Source organism: Lagopus leucura, unplaced genomic scaffold (assembly GCF_019238085.1).
Source record: "Lagopus leucura isolate 7727_CA_CO unplaced genomic scaffold, USGS_WTPT01 Super-Scaffold_100004, whole genome shotgun sequence".
Taxonomy (NCBI): domain Eukaryota; kingdom Metazoa; phylum Chordata; class Aves; order Galliformes; family Phasianidae; genus Lagopus; species Lagopus leucura.
In genome coordinates, this window is record NW_024962264.1 from 26,581,527 (window position 1) to 26,594,483 (window position 12,957).

The window sequence follows — 12,957 nt, forward strand, 5'->3', positions numbered from 1 at the left end:
GATTCTCCAACCCTGTAACCAGATTGGAAAGAATTCGGAGTTTAAGAACTTGGTTTCCCCAGGATGATCAGTGTCTGAAGACATTATTTCAAGCCTTATTCCTTGTGCCTACTTACTACTGTGTAGAAGGGGATTTTTTTCTCCCTTTTAAAAGCACCTTGAGGTCATGTTATATTCGTGTCTTACTGAGTGAAGGCAGAAACTTTTATCTCGTGAATGTGCGTGATGCAAGACGATGCATGGCTCTGCTGTTGCGTGGTACTGTTTTACTAAGAGGATCTTCAAGCAAGCCTGGGCAACAACATAGGGATTCAGATGAATTTCTGAAGGAAGCAATTGCAGTGTAGGATTAATGGGACACAGGAGAAAAGCTGATGCTCTGCATTTCTCAGTCCTGGCCGCTTTTGAACTTCTTAATGCAAATTAAATTAAAAATTAAATTAAAAGAAAAACTTTTTGAGATGATAAAAATGGTTCATTTACAGACAGAAAGCACAAATGCCAATTCTAACTAAATTCAATATAGTTTTTCCAACCGATTGTGAATAAGTTTCTCCTGCAGTGAGCATACTGACACACGTGTGTGTGTGTTTGTGTATATGTACGTGTATAGATGTATGTGTATATATATAGCATCAGTAGATGTATGTATGTATGTATATACACACACATGCATATAAAAGTTTTAGAAGGGTGCTACCTGAGAACAAAACTATGGCAAAGACTCTAGGGTGGATGATGGGCTATATCCATAACATTGAGACTGGTTCTTTTGGATACAGTGCAGCTCTTTTTGCTTTGTTTTGCACTTGTGCCACGACACCTTGTGCACTGTGATACTGGAGAAGCATTGCTGTGTGTGGCTCTGAGATGGAAATCCGGCCCTAAAGTAATCCCTATTGATGTCAGGTAGCTGGAAGAATTAAATTCTTTGTGATACTCCCTACAGTTTGAACGCTGCAGGACTATGTGGCATAGCTAGAGGTTGGAAGATGGCATGGCCAGAGAATATATGGCTTAGAGAAAGGAGTTTGAGAGAGAAGGGAAATAGGGGTGTGTGCATCAGGGAAGATGACCCCAGTAGCATACCTCAAAAACGAATATGTCAGTGAGGCTTTGGTTGTGTACAGGGCTTTTGGGTTTGCTTATGGAAAAACACAGCTTTCCTGGAGCCAGCATATCTTCATCCTGTGTTTAAAAATTAAAAAATATATATACAGAATACACATGGAAAGGTAATTGTTGCTTCTGAAACTTGAACTTTCTAGTGTAGTTTTATAGCATGTACAATAAGGAAGTTAAGCTTATTTTAGCACTTAATGCAACAGAGCATTTGAAATCTGTTGTCATCTGTTTGCACAGTAGAAGTTATGACACTGCAATTCTGCTGTTCAAAGTTAAAATGAAGAAGGGATCACTTCTGAACTCACTAATCGCTCTTTCTAGAAAGAATAATGGCATTCTGCTGGCTTAGGCTTTGTAAATACAGCTTGGCAGGGCCTGTCACTGTCAAGTGACAATGACGTTTGCTCACTATGAAATGCATTTATCCCAGTTGTCACTTCAGCTCGTTCAAGCACTACAATGTGATCAACAGGACAGGGTAACTTTTGCACCAGTGATTCTTTTCACTTGCACTTTTGTTAAAAGTTGCTGTAATTACTTATTGAGCAAAAAAAAAAAAAGTTATCTGTAAATACTGTAAATGTTTTGAACATATATTATCTGTTATAGTTCAATCTTTCATTGGGGCAGGCATTGTAAAAATAAAAATGGGATGTAAATCCTCTTCTGTTTTATGTTTATCTTCATTTTATTATGACCAATGCATGAACATTGCTTAATTAAAATATATTCTTCTTCCTTGGAAGTTGCGTTCTCAAGAGAGACAGCAGCAATTAATTTCCCATTTTGCCTTCAAGACTCCAGACCATTCAAGATTGTAACCACAGGCTCACAGTGATGGCTGAGCTGCTCAGTACAGGATTTGGAATACCCTGAGTTGGAAGGGACCATGAGGATTGCTGGTCCAGCTCCTGGAACAGAGGAATTGAATTTGCATCCCCTGCCTGAGGCACTGTGTATGTTCTACCAAAGCACTTGCAGTGTGTTCTGCACCTCTGGTACAAAGGCCATGTTGCTGGATGGGCATTTAAGGTTGTGCTATGCTAATGCTGAGAGAATTGCTTGCAGGGATAGTGACATAGCAGTAAAGCATTCAGACAGCACAAATTGTCCTTTATTTTTTTTGTGCAGTTCTGTCAGGAGGAGTTAGTTGTTTCGTTATTTGTTTTCATTTCAACATAAGTTGCCCTACATAACAATAAGCCTCACTGAGTGGAGTCTCTTTGTCGAGTTGCACTAAAAAGTGTGTAAAGCTAAGGTACAACTGTCCTTTCTCTTGCACATAGCTTCTCAGTTATAAAACGGACATTCACACGTGTGTTGTGGCCATTTCAAACTGTACAGACTCAAATGCAGCCCTGTATGGGATGGGATCACAGAAGCAGGCTGTGATGTTGTTGATACCTACGGACTCATACTGCTGAAAACTACAGAATTGCACCCTGTCACCCAGATTGCACTGTGAGTGCTGACCACCAGTGCTGGTTGTGGAAATTTAGCAAAACAGCTTGATCTCTAAAGCAGCAGGTGAGAAGGACTCCTGTTATCAGAACAGAAGAATTTAGGACTTTGACAAGCACCAACACACCCCTTGCAAGGATGGATGACAGGGCAACATATTCTCACTGGGAGGTAAAGCTATAAAACTACTGTTAGGACTCTGCTCTTTGATCACAGGAAATTAAACACTTGGGCTATCTGGCAAGAGTTGTGCACACCTTCAAAGAAAACACAGTGAGAGGTCCTATTGCTCAATCGTGGCTGTTACTGATTCCCTACCTGTGGCCAGTCTATAGGGGTTGTGTGCACTTGAAGGGTGTGTGTGGTACTGTGCACTTCCACCTTGTTTCTGCTGTAAAAAACTGTTGCCCAGCAAATATAGAGCAGCCTGAGGCGGAAGGGGATATTGGGATCTTTGAGTCTAAAATGGACGAGAGACAGCATCCTGAGAAGCAATGACTATATTGTGCTGTCCAGCCTCACAGAAACATGTTTCAGAGCCTCATGTCATAAAGTCAGAAGGAATTTCTGTTAAAAAAACAACACTTCATTGTGCTTTCTATTGAGTATTCAACATCCTCCCTTCAGAAGCAGTGTGTTATCACCTTGCTGCTCGTTCAGCTGATACTGTTACTTTCATTCCCAGAACTGATACAGAACATTTGCAGCATAGCAAAGTGAGCCCAAAACAGATTTCTATTTTATGTTCGAAGTCTTGAACCCAGATGCCTGAGCATCAGTAGGTGGGGAAAAAAAGCTCAAAACCATGGAGTGGGGTGTGTGCTTTTGTGTCACTGGGTCTTCTCTCCTCCTGTGAAACACTGTGTACAGTTTTTCCCTAACCTCTTGTTTTCTTTTTTTTTTTTTTTTTCCCCTACCCAGGAGCACCTGGCAGCTGATGCACAGCAATCACATTCAGGAAATCAGAGCAGATAAGATGGGTCTGCACAGGGTTACCTCCCACAACAGCTCTGCAGGCAGTGGGGCCTGTCATACCCAGCCCAGCAGCTTTGCAGGGTGCGGCATCTCCTCTGAGCTGTTCCAGAAGCGCTGCTCCTGCAGGGTGTGCTCTGCTCCCAGGAAGAAGCAACTCACAGTGCAAATGCAGTGATAGGCAGAGTGGAGCTTCTGCGTGGTAAAAGTGCCCCTCCTCAGTGGGCTCTTAGTTTCATCAAGGAAAGTCCCTTGCTGAAATGCTGAATATTCAGGTGTCTTCAGGGACCTTGGGATCACCTCGCCATCAGGTATTTTTGGAAATATAGGGGAGAACTGGGTGCCTGGGGAAGCAGGGTTGGCTATGGCAACTGCAGAAAGATGCTTTCACCTGAGAGGTGCCTGTATTTGTGAACTCCTTCTTTGAGGACAGAACACAGTGGCATCTGTTACTCTGATTTCAGTGGTACCCCTGCTGATAAGAGAGAAACCTCACGATCAATCCACAAGCCATGGCTTTCCCCTCCAAAGGTGCAGTTCTTGGTCTTGCCAAGAACTTTGGATTTTGGATTATCCTTAGGCCACCCTCCTTCACCTTTTTGCTTATCTGAGCGAAAGCAATTTGGAAGGTGCTTTAAGGATATGACTTCCCTAACTTGCAGCAGGGGGTTGCTCACTCAGACTTTCATGTGAGCTGGAATAGGTTTAACCAAAAATACTGTGTAACTCTCCAAGCCTCTGATGCATCTTGGTGGCTCTTCAGAGGGCTTCTGTTACTCTAATAGCTGATGGTTGTACAGCTCTTCTTAAGGGTGATCAACCCTTCTCTCTTTTGCAGAGATGCATCTCTGAAGCAGTTCTGAGCAAGCTCAGTTTGACAACAAATGACAGCTGTGAGGCAGTTTAGGGAAGAGGAGGGAGATGGAGGAAGCTTTCCTTCAGCCTGCATCTATTCTGACCTCTTCTAAAGCCAAATATACCCTAAAAGGCAGGTAGTAAATTTGACCTTCCCCTGTTCTGCTGTAAACTAATACATGATTGTCATTATGCAGCTGGTGCAACTTGAAGTTACCAAAAGAACTCCTTACAAACAGTTCCTATCCCAATACAAACAGAACTCGTTACTTTAAGAGAAGCTGGGAATCTGAAGTGGGAGCTGTCAAGCCCAAGGATGGAGCTGACTGGGATGTGTGCCCCTGCTACTCTCACACCAGTTCTGGTCTCATAGATCATGGTAGATACCTCTGCTGGTGTGGCACAGGCAGTATTGTGCTGTTAGTGCTGGCGCGTTTGACTCTACTTTACACTGGGGACAATGCCCTCCTTTGGCTAGGAATGAAAGTGTAATTGGGCTTTTATGTTCTTTTAAATACCTGGTGTATGTCTAATCACCTGGTTAGGATGAATGTAATGGCACCCCCTCATGGATTTCAAGCAGAGATAGACAAAAAAAGAGTGTGTAGTACTGTGCTGCCTGTGGGAGTTGTTGTGCAGAGACTAAGTACAGCTGCCCAACAGAACTGCCACTAATGCTGATAGAATTGCCTCGTGCAGCTGGATTGAAAACTGTAAATCTCTGGGGTAAAGCTGCAAATGCTTTTGTATTGATGGTCTGTGGAAACTCATAACATAAAAGAGCAGAGCATTTGTCAACCTCAGATGAGGTACCGTTATGTACCGCATGGTTGCTTTTGGATTACTATAGAAAAAAGGCATGTCTTTAACACGGGCATGATGTTGTTAACAGTGGCACAATGGTACTGGCTTGGTTTTGGAGCTGCAGCACCCGTGTACTGCTGGCATGTGGAAAAAGTCCCAGCTGCCTGATCATTTGAATACTCCTTAGCTACAAAGTTTGAAAACTTGCCTGTAACAGAGATTGAACTCAGAATAATTTTACCCATTCTTCACCTCCTCTGTCCTCTCCAGATCTGAAAGGCTCGCTTACAAGCTAACAAAAGAAATACTGGCCTAGAAATGCAAGGGTTTTCCTTACTTGCCTCACTAATGCATTATCTGTCTGTAACCATGCTGTAGCCAGAAGTTACTTCCCATTTGTACACTTACTCCTGTGTCTGAAAACTTCCCCAGGCAGGAGATTATGCTCTGCTGTGGTTTAATGCCCTGGTATGGCTGCTTTATGCAGACCTACTTTGCTGTGGTTTCCACTGAGACACTGAAGAAAACAAACTGCCCCCTCTTGCTGATGTTGCACAATGTTTGAGGACTTGAGGTCACTGAGAACATGAGTGTAACAAACCAGGGGATAGCTGCAGTGATTTGTTTTTTCTTCACTTGCCAGAAAAAGGTGCCTGGAGCGCAAGAGGCCTAAGGCCTTCCTGGAGAATGCTCTAAAGAATAGAAGCGCTGTAACTGAGTGATATTTCAACCATCTGCTCCTTCCACACTGACACACGGGCAGGCCAGTTCCATGTGAGTGCAGTGATAGGTGAGCCTTGATGGAAGATGCAAAAAGTTTTAATTTTCTCGTTCGTTGTCAGACAGTGATCTTCACATCACTACACCAAAAGAAATAATTTTAACATAATTAACTTGAGCTAACGCTGAAACTCCTGGGAGCAGCATGGTGTTAACTGTTCAGAGATTTTTAACTTGCTTTTTATCACGGATATAATAACACTGTTTGAATTAAGACTTCTTAATTAAATGTGACCTGGGTGGCACTGTGTTCTTAATTAAACATGACCTAGGTGACTGTACAGTTATTAACACCATGTTCGTTTGCGCTGTGGCTCTGATACGCTCTTAGACTCTTCACCCATCATTTCACTGGAAGCCAACACAGCAGCTTATATTTAAATGCTCTGCAACTTTTCTATTGCTTGAATTTGTTCATTTTTTTAATGCATTATAAATCAAGAATATCAATAGTGACTTTTGTTCTGGATCTAACAACTGGTAGAAGTTTTTATTCTTAAATACTTTTTTTCAGACAGATTGTAAAGATTGTGCTTTTTTCGCATTGAATTTAAAAACCAATGCCAATGGAAAAATCCTTGTAGTGAGACTTCTGAGAGACAAGATAGAGACATGTGCACTTGCCAGATCTTTGCAGAAACCTCTTTAGAAAACACTGCTTTTCCTACTGTAAGACCTATGGAAGAAAGAAATTAGTCCCAGGAAGGAAAGGAGCAAATCTGGGCTGCAGGCCTGGCATTTCTCTGCTATGCTGGTCAAGATTCAGCCTGGACTTTGAAGCGACTCCATGGTGGGGCATAAGGTCCACAGAGTCTGTTGGCAGAAAAATGCCTGATCACTTGGTGTTGAACCAACCAATGCCTTCTGAGGAAGCCACCTAACGTTCTGTCCAAGAGATCAGTGTGCATTCACAGACCAAAAAAAGGAAACGTGAGAGAAAGATGATATGTTGCCAGAATTAGTCATTGCTACACCAAGTATGCATTGGATGCAGGACTTGCCTCGGTTCAACAACCTGAAATGCAAGTTCCCTATTCCAATTTCACATGCTTTTAATGATAGTGTGTTAATGTCTCCTTCAGTTTTGGGCATGACCTTTCTGAAGTGTCTGTTTCTGTTTCTCACCTGTTCATTGAGCCAAAAAACAGCTGTTTGTGAATTTTAGGAGGGGCTGCAAGGGACAGAGCAGATGAAAGATTTTCTGTATTAATTGATATGACCCTGAATGAATGCAGTTGAGTGATCTGCACTATTTTGTACTGCTCATATTTACCAGTTGCTGTGCCTGGTTCAAGGAACAAGCCTACAACCCTACCATGGTGAAGCTGGCCAGCCTACTTTAACCCACTCAGACACACCCATCTAAACAAAACACTCCCTCTCCAAAAACCTCATGCTCCTCTCTGCACCAAGCCCTCTCGCTGCAATCCTTCCCTGTGCAATCTATCTCAACAAATCCCTTTTGCTGCCTTTGAGGTTTCTTGCTCCAAATCAGTACTTCTGTGCGTGAAAGATCCCCAAACTGGAGTGGTAGGGCAGCAGCAGGACAACCCCCCAACCTATGTCACCTGCTGCAGATTGCTCTCCAGGTGTGGTGCATTAGATCCTGCTGTTGCCATCCACTTGGGCAGGCTGCTCTGAAAGCGCCTGGGGGTTACAAGCTGAGGTCAAAGAGGTGAAATGGGCTGGGAGAAGGCAGTTCTGACAGTAAGTTAAAGCCTAAGTGGGTTGGGCCTGCATTTACCCTTCAGGATGATGAGGAGAGGGTGCTGAGGTGCTGCCAGGGCAGAATGGGGTATTTTGGTGTGCAGAGGGCCATGTTGGCACCATCCTGAAAACAGTGAGAAAGCCCTGCTCTGAGGCTGCTTTACAAATGGCTGCTGGTGGCTGTAAGACATTTGGGAACCATGTGAAAACTGCAGATGGTGGAAATATGGCATGTGGGAACACTGTCAATTGCTCAGTCAGCCTTTAGGAACAAAGATATAAAACTTCTACAGTTAGAGATCCTCCCTTGGTGTCTTGGGAAAGAGTTTGTCATCAGTGCACACCAGAGCTAAGCTCTTTAAAAAAATATCATTGTTATTTCTGGAAGGGGAGGTTGGGTCACCTTCCAGTGTTAGGGAAATCTGGTCACAGGTTTGTGCACCAGAGAAAAGAAGTGGCACGGTGTTGGCAGGTCACATAGTCCAGTTCTATCCATCAGGTACAACAATACCATGAAGTATGATTTTGACACAGGATTCTCTCCTTGAATTTATATTCTGTTTTACTACTGGAAAATGAGCCATGACTGTTAATTAAGGACTGTTTCCAGTTTAGGGTTGCACTGTTTATAAATGTTCAGATCCTCCATGTTTAATTCGGTATTGTCATTCTACCACAGATTTGGTCTTTACTATGAGTTATGATGTTCATGATGTGCTGCTATGTTTTAGCCCTGGTGTTAGTTTAAATGTCTTTCAGTTTTCCTTTGTGCTGGTTCTTTTAACAGAACCTGGAGCAAGGGCCATCTTTATGAGAATCTTATACTTCAACCTGTAATCAGGTATAGTTGAGAAGGAGCTGTGATGCCAAGTGCTGCTGCTTTCCTCTAGCAAATGGAGATGGTCATTGTTACATATTTGAAGTAGCGTATGTTCATGTACAGATGCAGTGTTGCTGACAGATCATTATCAGTCAGCATAAATAAATAAGAAGTTAAATGGTACAAGGAAAGCACAGTGCAAATTGTCATCAAATCTGTTCCCCGGCTCTGCAGTGGAGGTTGTGTGGGTATGCTGAGTGACGATTGTAGGCTGCTAGCTACATTGCTCTGGAAAGTGATTTGGGGTCACAGTGAAATCACACTGAATTGTTGAAGTTGGGCCCAGAGGATAACACACACAGCCATTCAAAAAGCACCAAGAAACTTCTGGTTACAGATGGCAGGAACGATGTTTTGTTATGCTTGAGATAATGCAAACATACCTGTGGCTGTTACTTACATCTATGACAATTTCACATTTCTAGACACTCACTGGATGCTGCCCATACTTTAACTGTTATTTTTCTACTTTTCTTAATATGCAAACTCCTTAAGAGTGTTCTAGGAAAGGTGTGGATACTGTACCTTTAATTTACCTTCTGACAAGCCTTGGATGCTCCCCCCTTGCCTCTCATGGATTCCTCACAGGCAGCCCATAGTCATCTAGCAATCTACAGTGTAAAATTATCACCATCTACTTCTCCAATAGCCAAAGGCCGAGGTAATATGAATACTTTGGCCTACTCACCCAAAGTGCTCTCTTTTTTTTTTTCCTACTTGGAGACTGAGGGTTTGTAGAAAATAATTTTCTATTTGAAAGGAAGTGCTCCTTCAATTCTGCAGCTTGAAGGGAGATTGACAACTTAGCTTGCGGTTAACAAAGTAGCCACAGGCACTGACAAGATTTGTCATTGTTTCTGAAAACTATCCTTATATGACATGGCTAATAATATTAGAAAAGCTTCAAGTTATGTCGTTTGTTCATGGGCAGGGGACTGTCAAAGACATTACAACTTCTCCACAGGAAGCCATGCATGCGTCTAAAAGCTCCAGACTTGCACTGTGTATCCACAAGCAATTCTGGTGATGTTGAAGAGGAAGCAACTCCAAGTTCTTGCAGTGCAACATCAGTAGTAAAAGGATTGAGTTCCACAGTAACTTAGTTTTATAAGATCAAGTGTATATAGCATGGCAGTAAACTAAGGCTAGGAATTAAGTTGAAGAAGGATCTTAGCATGTAAACCACACGCTTTTGGAACAGCTTTTAGAGTGACACAACCTTCTCATAACTCTTCAAGTTACTGTATAAAAAATTATATATATTTATGAAGAGTTTAAATAATTAAGCTGCCCCAAATGGTAGACAGGGGTGTGTACGTGCCTGGCCAGTGGTTTTCAGTCATGATCTGCAGTTATGCATAATTAAATCTGTGATGGCAAAATATCTGTTTGCTTATACCTGTAGCTCCTGTGAAGAGAAGGTGAGTTCTGAGTTTGTACCCTGATTGATCAGGTGCTATAGGTGTAGGGGGAGAGTACATATTATGGCAGGTGCTGTAAGAAAGGCCCTTTTAGTTATAGCTTCAGAAATCCCGTTTCTTAGGTTGTAAACATGTTCCTTTTCCTGAATGCTATGCAGAAGTGCACAAGAAATGGTTTGGAGGAGTTTGGTGTGCTATAGGTTACTTGGTGAACTTGAAGGCATTCCAGGAGTAATAGAGAATTTCTCTATTCTCTGGAAAATAGAGAGCAGTGTGGGAGCTTGCTTTTTGGAGGAGTGTGTGGCATGCCTGAGGTTTTGTAACTGCTGTGTTCCAAAAATGGTGCTTTTATAAATAAATAACATACCCTGTTTCACATGGTTTTCTTTCAGTGGGAAGCTGCCCTGCAGTCCTCAGGATTTTCCTATCCCTGCTCAAGGGAGGAACAAATGTAAGTTCACAGAAAGAGCATCTTTATTTCCTCTGTGTCTAGAATTGAGAAGTATATGGGTTTTTTTATTCTTTGATCAGTCACTTCAGTCTCCCTAAGCAGCCGTCATGGCTTTCTGTGAAAGCCTGTGAAAATAAAAATGTAGCAGACAGAAATAACATTCCCTCGTTCTAAGTGTGGAGTGTCTCAGTGCATATTTGGCACATCCTCGGAGGCTGTATCAACAACAAGGAGAAACAAGCTGCTGTAAAGAGCAAATCAGAGAAAGAAATAGCACTTGGTGTCTTGTTCTGTATCTGCTAGGATTTCTGACATGAGTCACAGAATTGTTAAGGTTGGAAGAGACCACTTAAGATCATCTAGTCCAACCACCAACCCATCCCCACCATGACCACAAACCATCCCTCAGTGCTGCACCTGCTCTTTTCTGAGATATATTCCAAGGGCTCAGAAGTTACAACAGTTTCACTTCTGAGCAGACCGCCACACAGCACACCTTTCAGGCTGTGTGCTTTGGTGTGTGGCTTCACAAGAGCCTTCCATAAGCTGTGCGGAGCAGTGACGCCTTTAACCAACACAAAGACAGCCTGAACTCTGTGGGACGGAACCAGCAGCATTTAGATGGCTGCAAGTGATGCACGACAAACATTTCCTTCCCTGAGGCACCAGATGGCAGCATTTTTCCTCTCTCAAAGTGTGATCTCCTCTTGGATTCTGGGACCACCACATAGGGCTGTGTGGCTGTGGAGGCCACAAAGGCCTCAGCTGAACTAGACTTTCTCTGTTATCGCCTGCTTTGTGGGAACCCATCAGTCACACAACCCTACGCCCTCCTTTTTCCCCTCACTCTTATGTCCTTGCTCATAAATGCAGAGCTGCTTGACCATTGCTTTTTGTTACAGAAAAAAAAAAAAATAATCATCCATGTCAGCTGCAGCAAGCTCTGTTTCCAGGTCACTCACCTTTGGCCTGCAGCACTATGGGACAAATGTGTTTGCACAGGTTGTACAACTTTGCAGCTTCGTTGGACAGCAGAAGAAAGGGGTTGGCCCCAGGGGCTGAGGGAGGAGCAGCTCTGGCTTGCTTTTTTTTTTTGTTTGTTTTTGTCTGTGTTACTCTGTGGGGCTGTGGTTAGTTCCTCTGTCACTGCTTTACAGATGCTATGAGCTCACCAGTGGACAATTTGTGGGTTCTTTAACTTCTGACGAGCAGCCAGAAGTTGTTTTTCTAAAGAGTGTGTAACAAGGGATTTTCTAATTTTTCAGCTTTCAGCCAAATTCAGTCAGAGTGCCATAGGACAGGGAAGTGGTGGTGGAGCCTTCTCTACTCCACCCTTCTTACTTACTACCAAAAAATTGTCTATAAACAGGCAAGAGGGAGGGAAGAGCGTTCCTCAAAGTGAGCCATAAGAATCCTGTACAATGATAATGCTAAACTAGGAGTTTTGGAAAACAGTGCTATTTTATTTGGTTAAAAATATTCTAATAAAAAAAAAAAAAAAGCCCTCTGTGTTTTTTTCACTTTCTCATGCCAGTTTCTTTCCAGTTTTGGATTTGTCTGCCCATTGGTTTCAGCTAATTCATGCGAACAAGACGGACTCAGCTTTACTGCCCAAGATAGGCAAAATACGTGCAAAAGAAATATACTGTAAATTCACCCGAAAGCTGAGTAGAATTTCATCACTTCAAGTCAATTGTACAGGTATCATCTTCCTTTTAAATAAAGAAGAAAAATATTTTAAAATATATATCTCCACAGCTTATAATGATCAATGCGATTCTTTATGTGTACTTGCTGTGAAAAAAAAAACCAACCATTTTTTTTGTCTACTTATAGCTCTGTAGTTACTAACTAGCACCTTCTGTGAGAAACAGTTGCCTGTGATGATCTTTGCAAGAAAGAGAGATGCTGGGATGGTTAAAAAAAAAAAAAAAAAAGCATCTGATATCTATCAGTATGGATTATTACAGCTTGCCATTATTTATTTTGGAACTGTGACAACTGACCAAAACATAGGGACTATGAATAGGAATGCAAAGAGCAATTAAGTGCACGAAAGAAAGGGAAAATAAAAAAAGCAATATAATTTGGCACGCAGCAAATGTGAGATCTGGTGTACAGCTGTCTGTGCAATTCTCACTGCTCTCTTGGAGGGTTTCTGTGATTTCCCACTAAGGTATCTCTGCTGATAGAGACTTAGAAACAGCTCCATCTCTGTAAGCTTTGATTCTTAGTACAGCTGGTAAGATAGATGTGTTAATCCTTTACATATGAAAGATGCAAGTATCCTCCTACACATACATTACAGAGAGAAGTTTTGTTTGTTTTATGATAGGTAACTGCTATGTACTGTTCGCTGTAAGTGGAATTACTGTTGAAACAAGCTGATTAAATCTGAAATCCCTCTTGCTGCAGTCCAGAATGAAAATATACCCAAGGGGGGGCAAATTCTGCCTGGTAGTACATAGAGCTGGAGGAGAAGGTACTCCTAAAAAGTAAAA

The 12,957-nt window shown here is 42.3% G+C and overlaps 1 long non-coding RNA gene across 2 annotated transcripts; it reads left to right on the plus strand.

The window, feature by feature from the left end:
• The first annotated feature begins 1,965 nt into the window (after positions 1-1,965).
• Positions 1,966-10,456, plus strand: LOC122180522. Of its 2 annotated transcripts, XR_006179125.1 has the most exons (3): positions 1,966-3,869; positions 4,397-5,991; positions 10,398-10,456. It is a non-coding gene; the product is annotated as an uncharacterized LOC122180522 (long non-coding RNA). The 2 variants fall into 2 exon arrangements; XR_006179126.1 differs by lacking the exon at positions 1,966-3,869 and having other exon boundaries at positions 4,256-5,991.
• Positions 10,457-12,957: the final 2,501 nt, after the last annotated feature.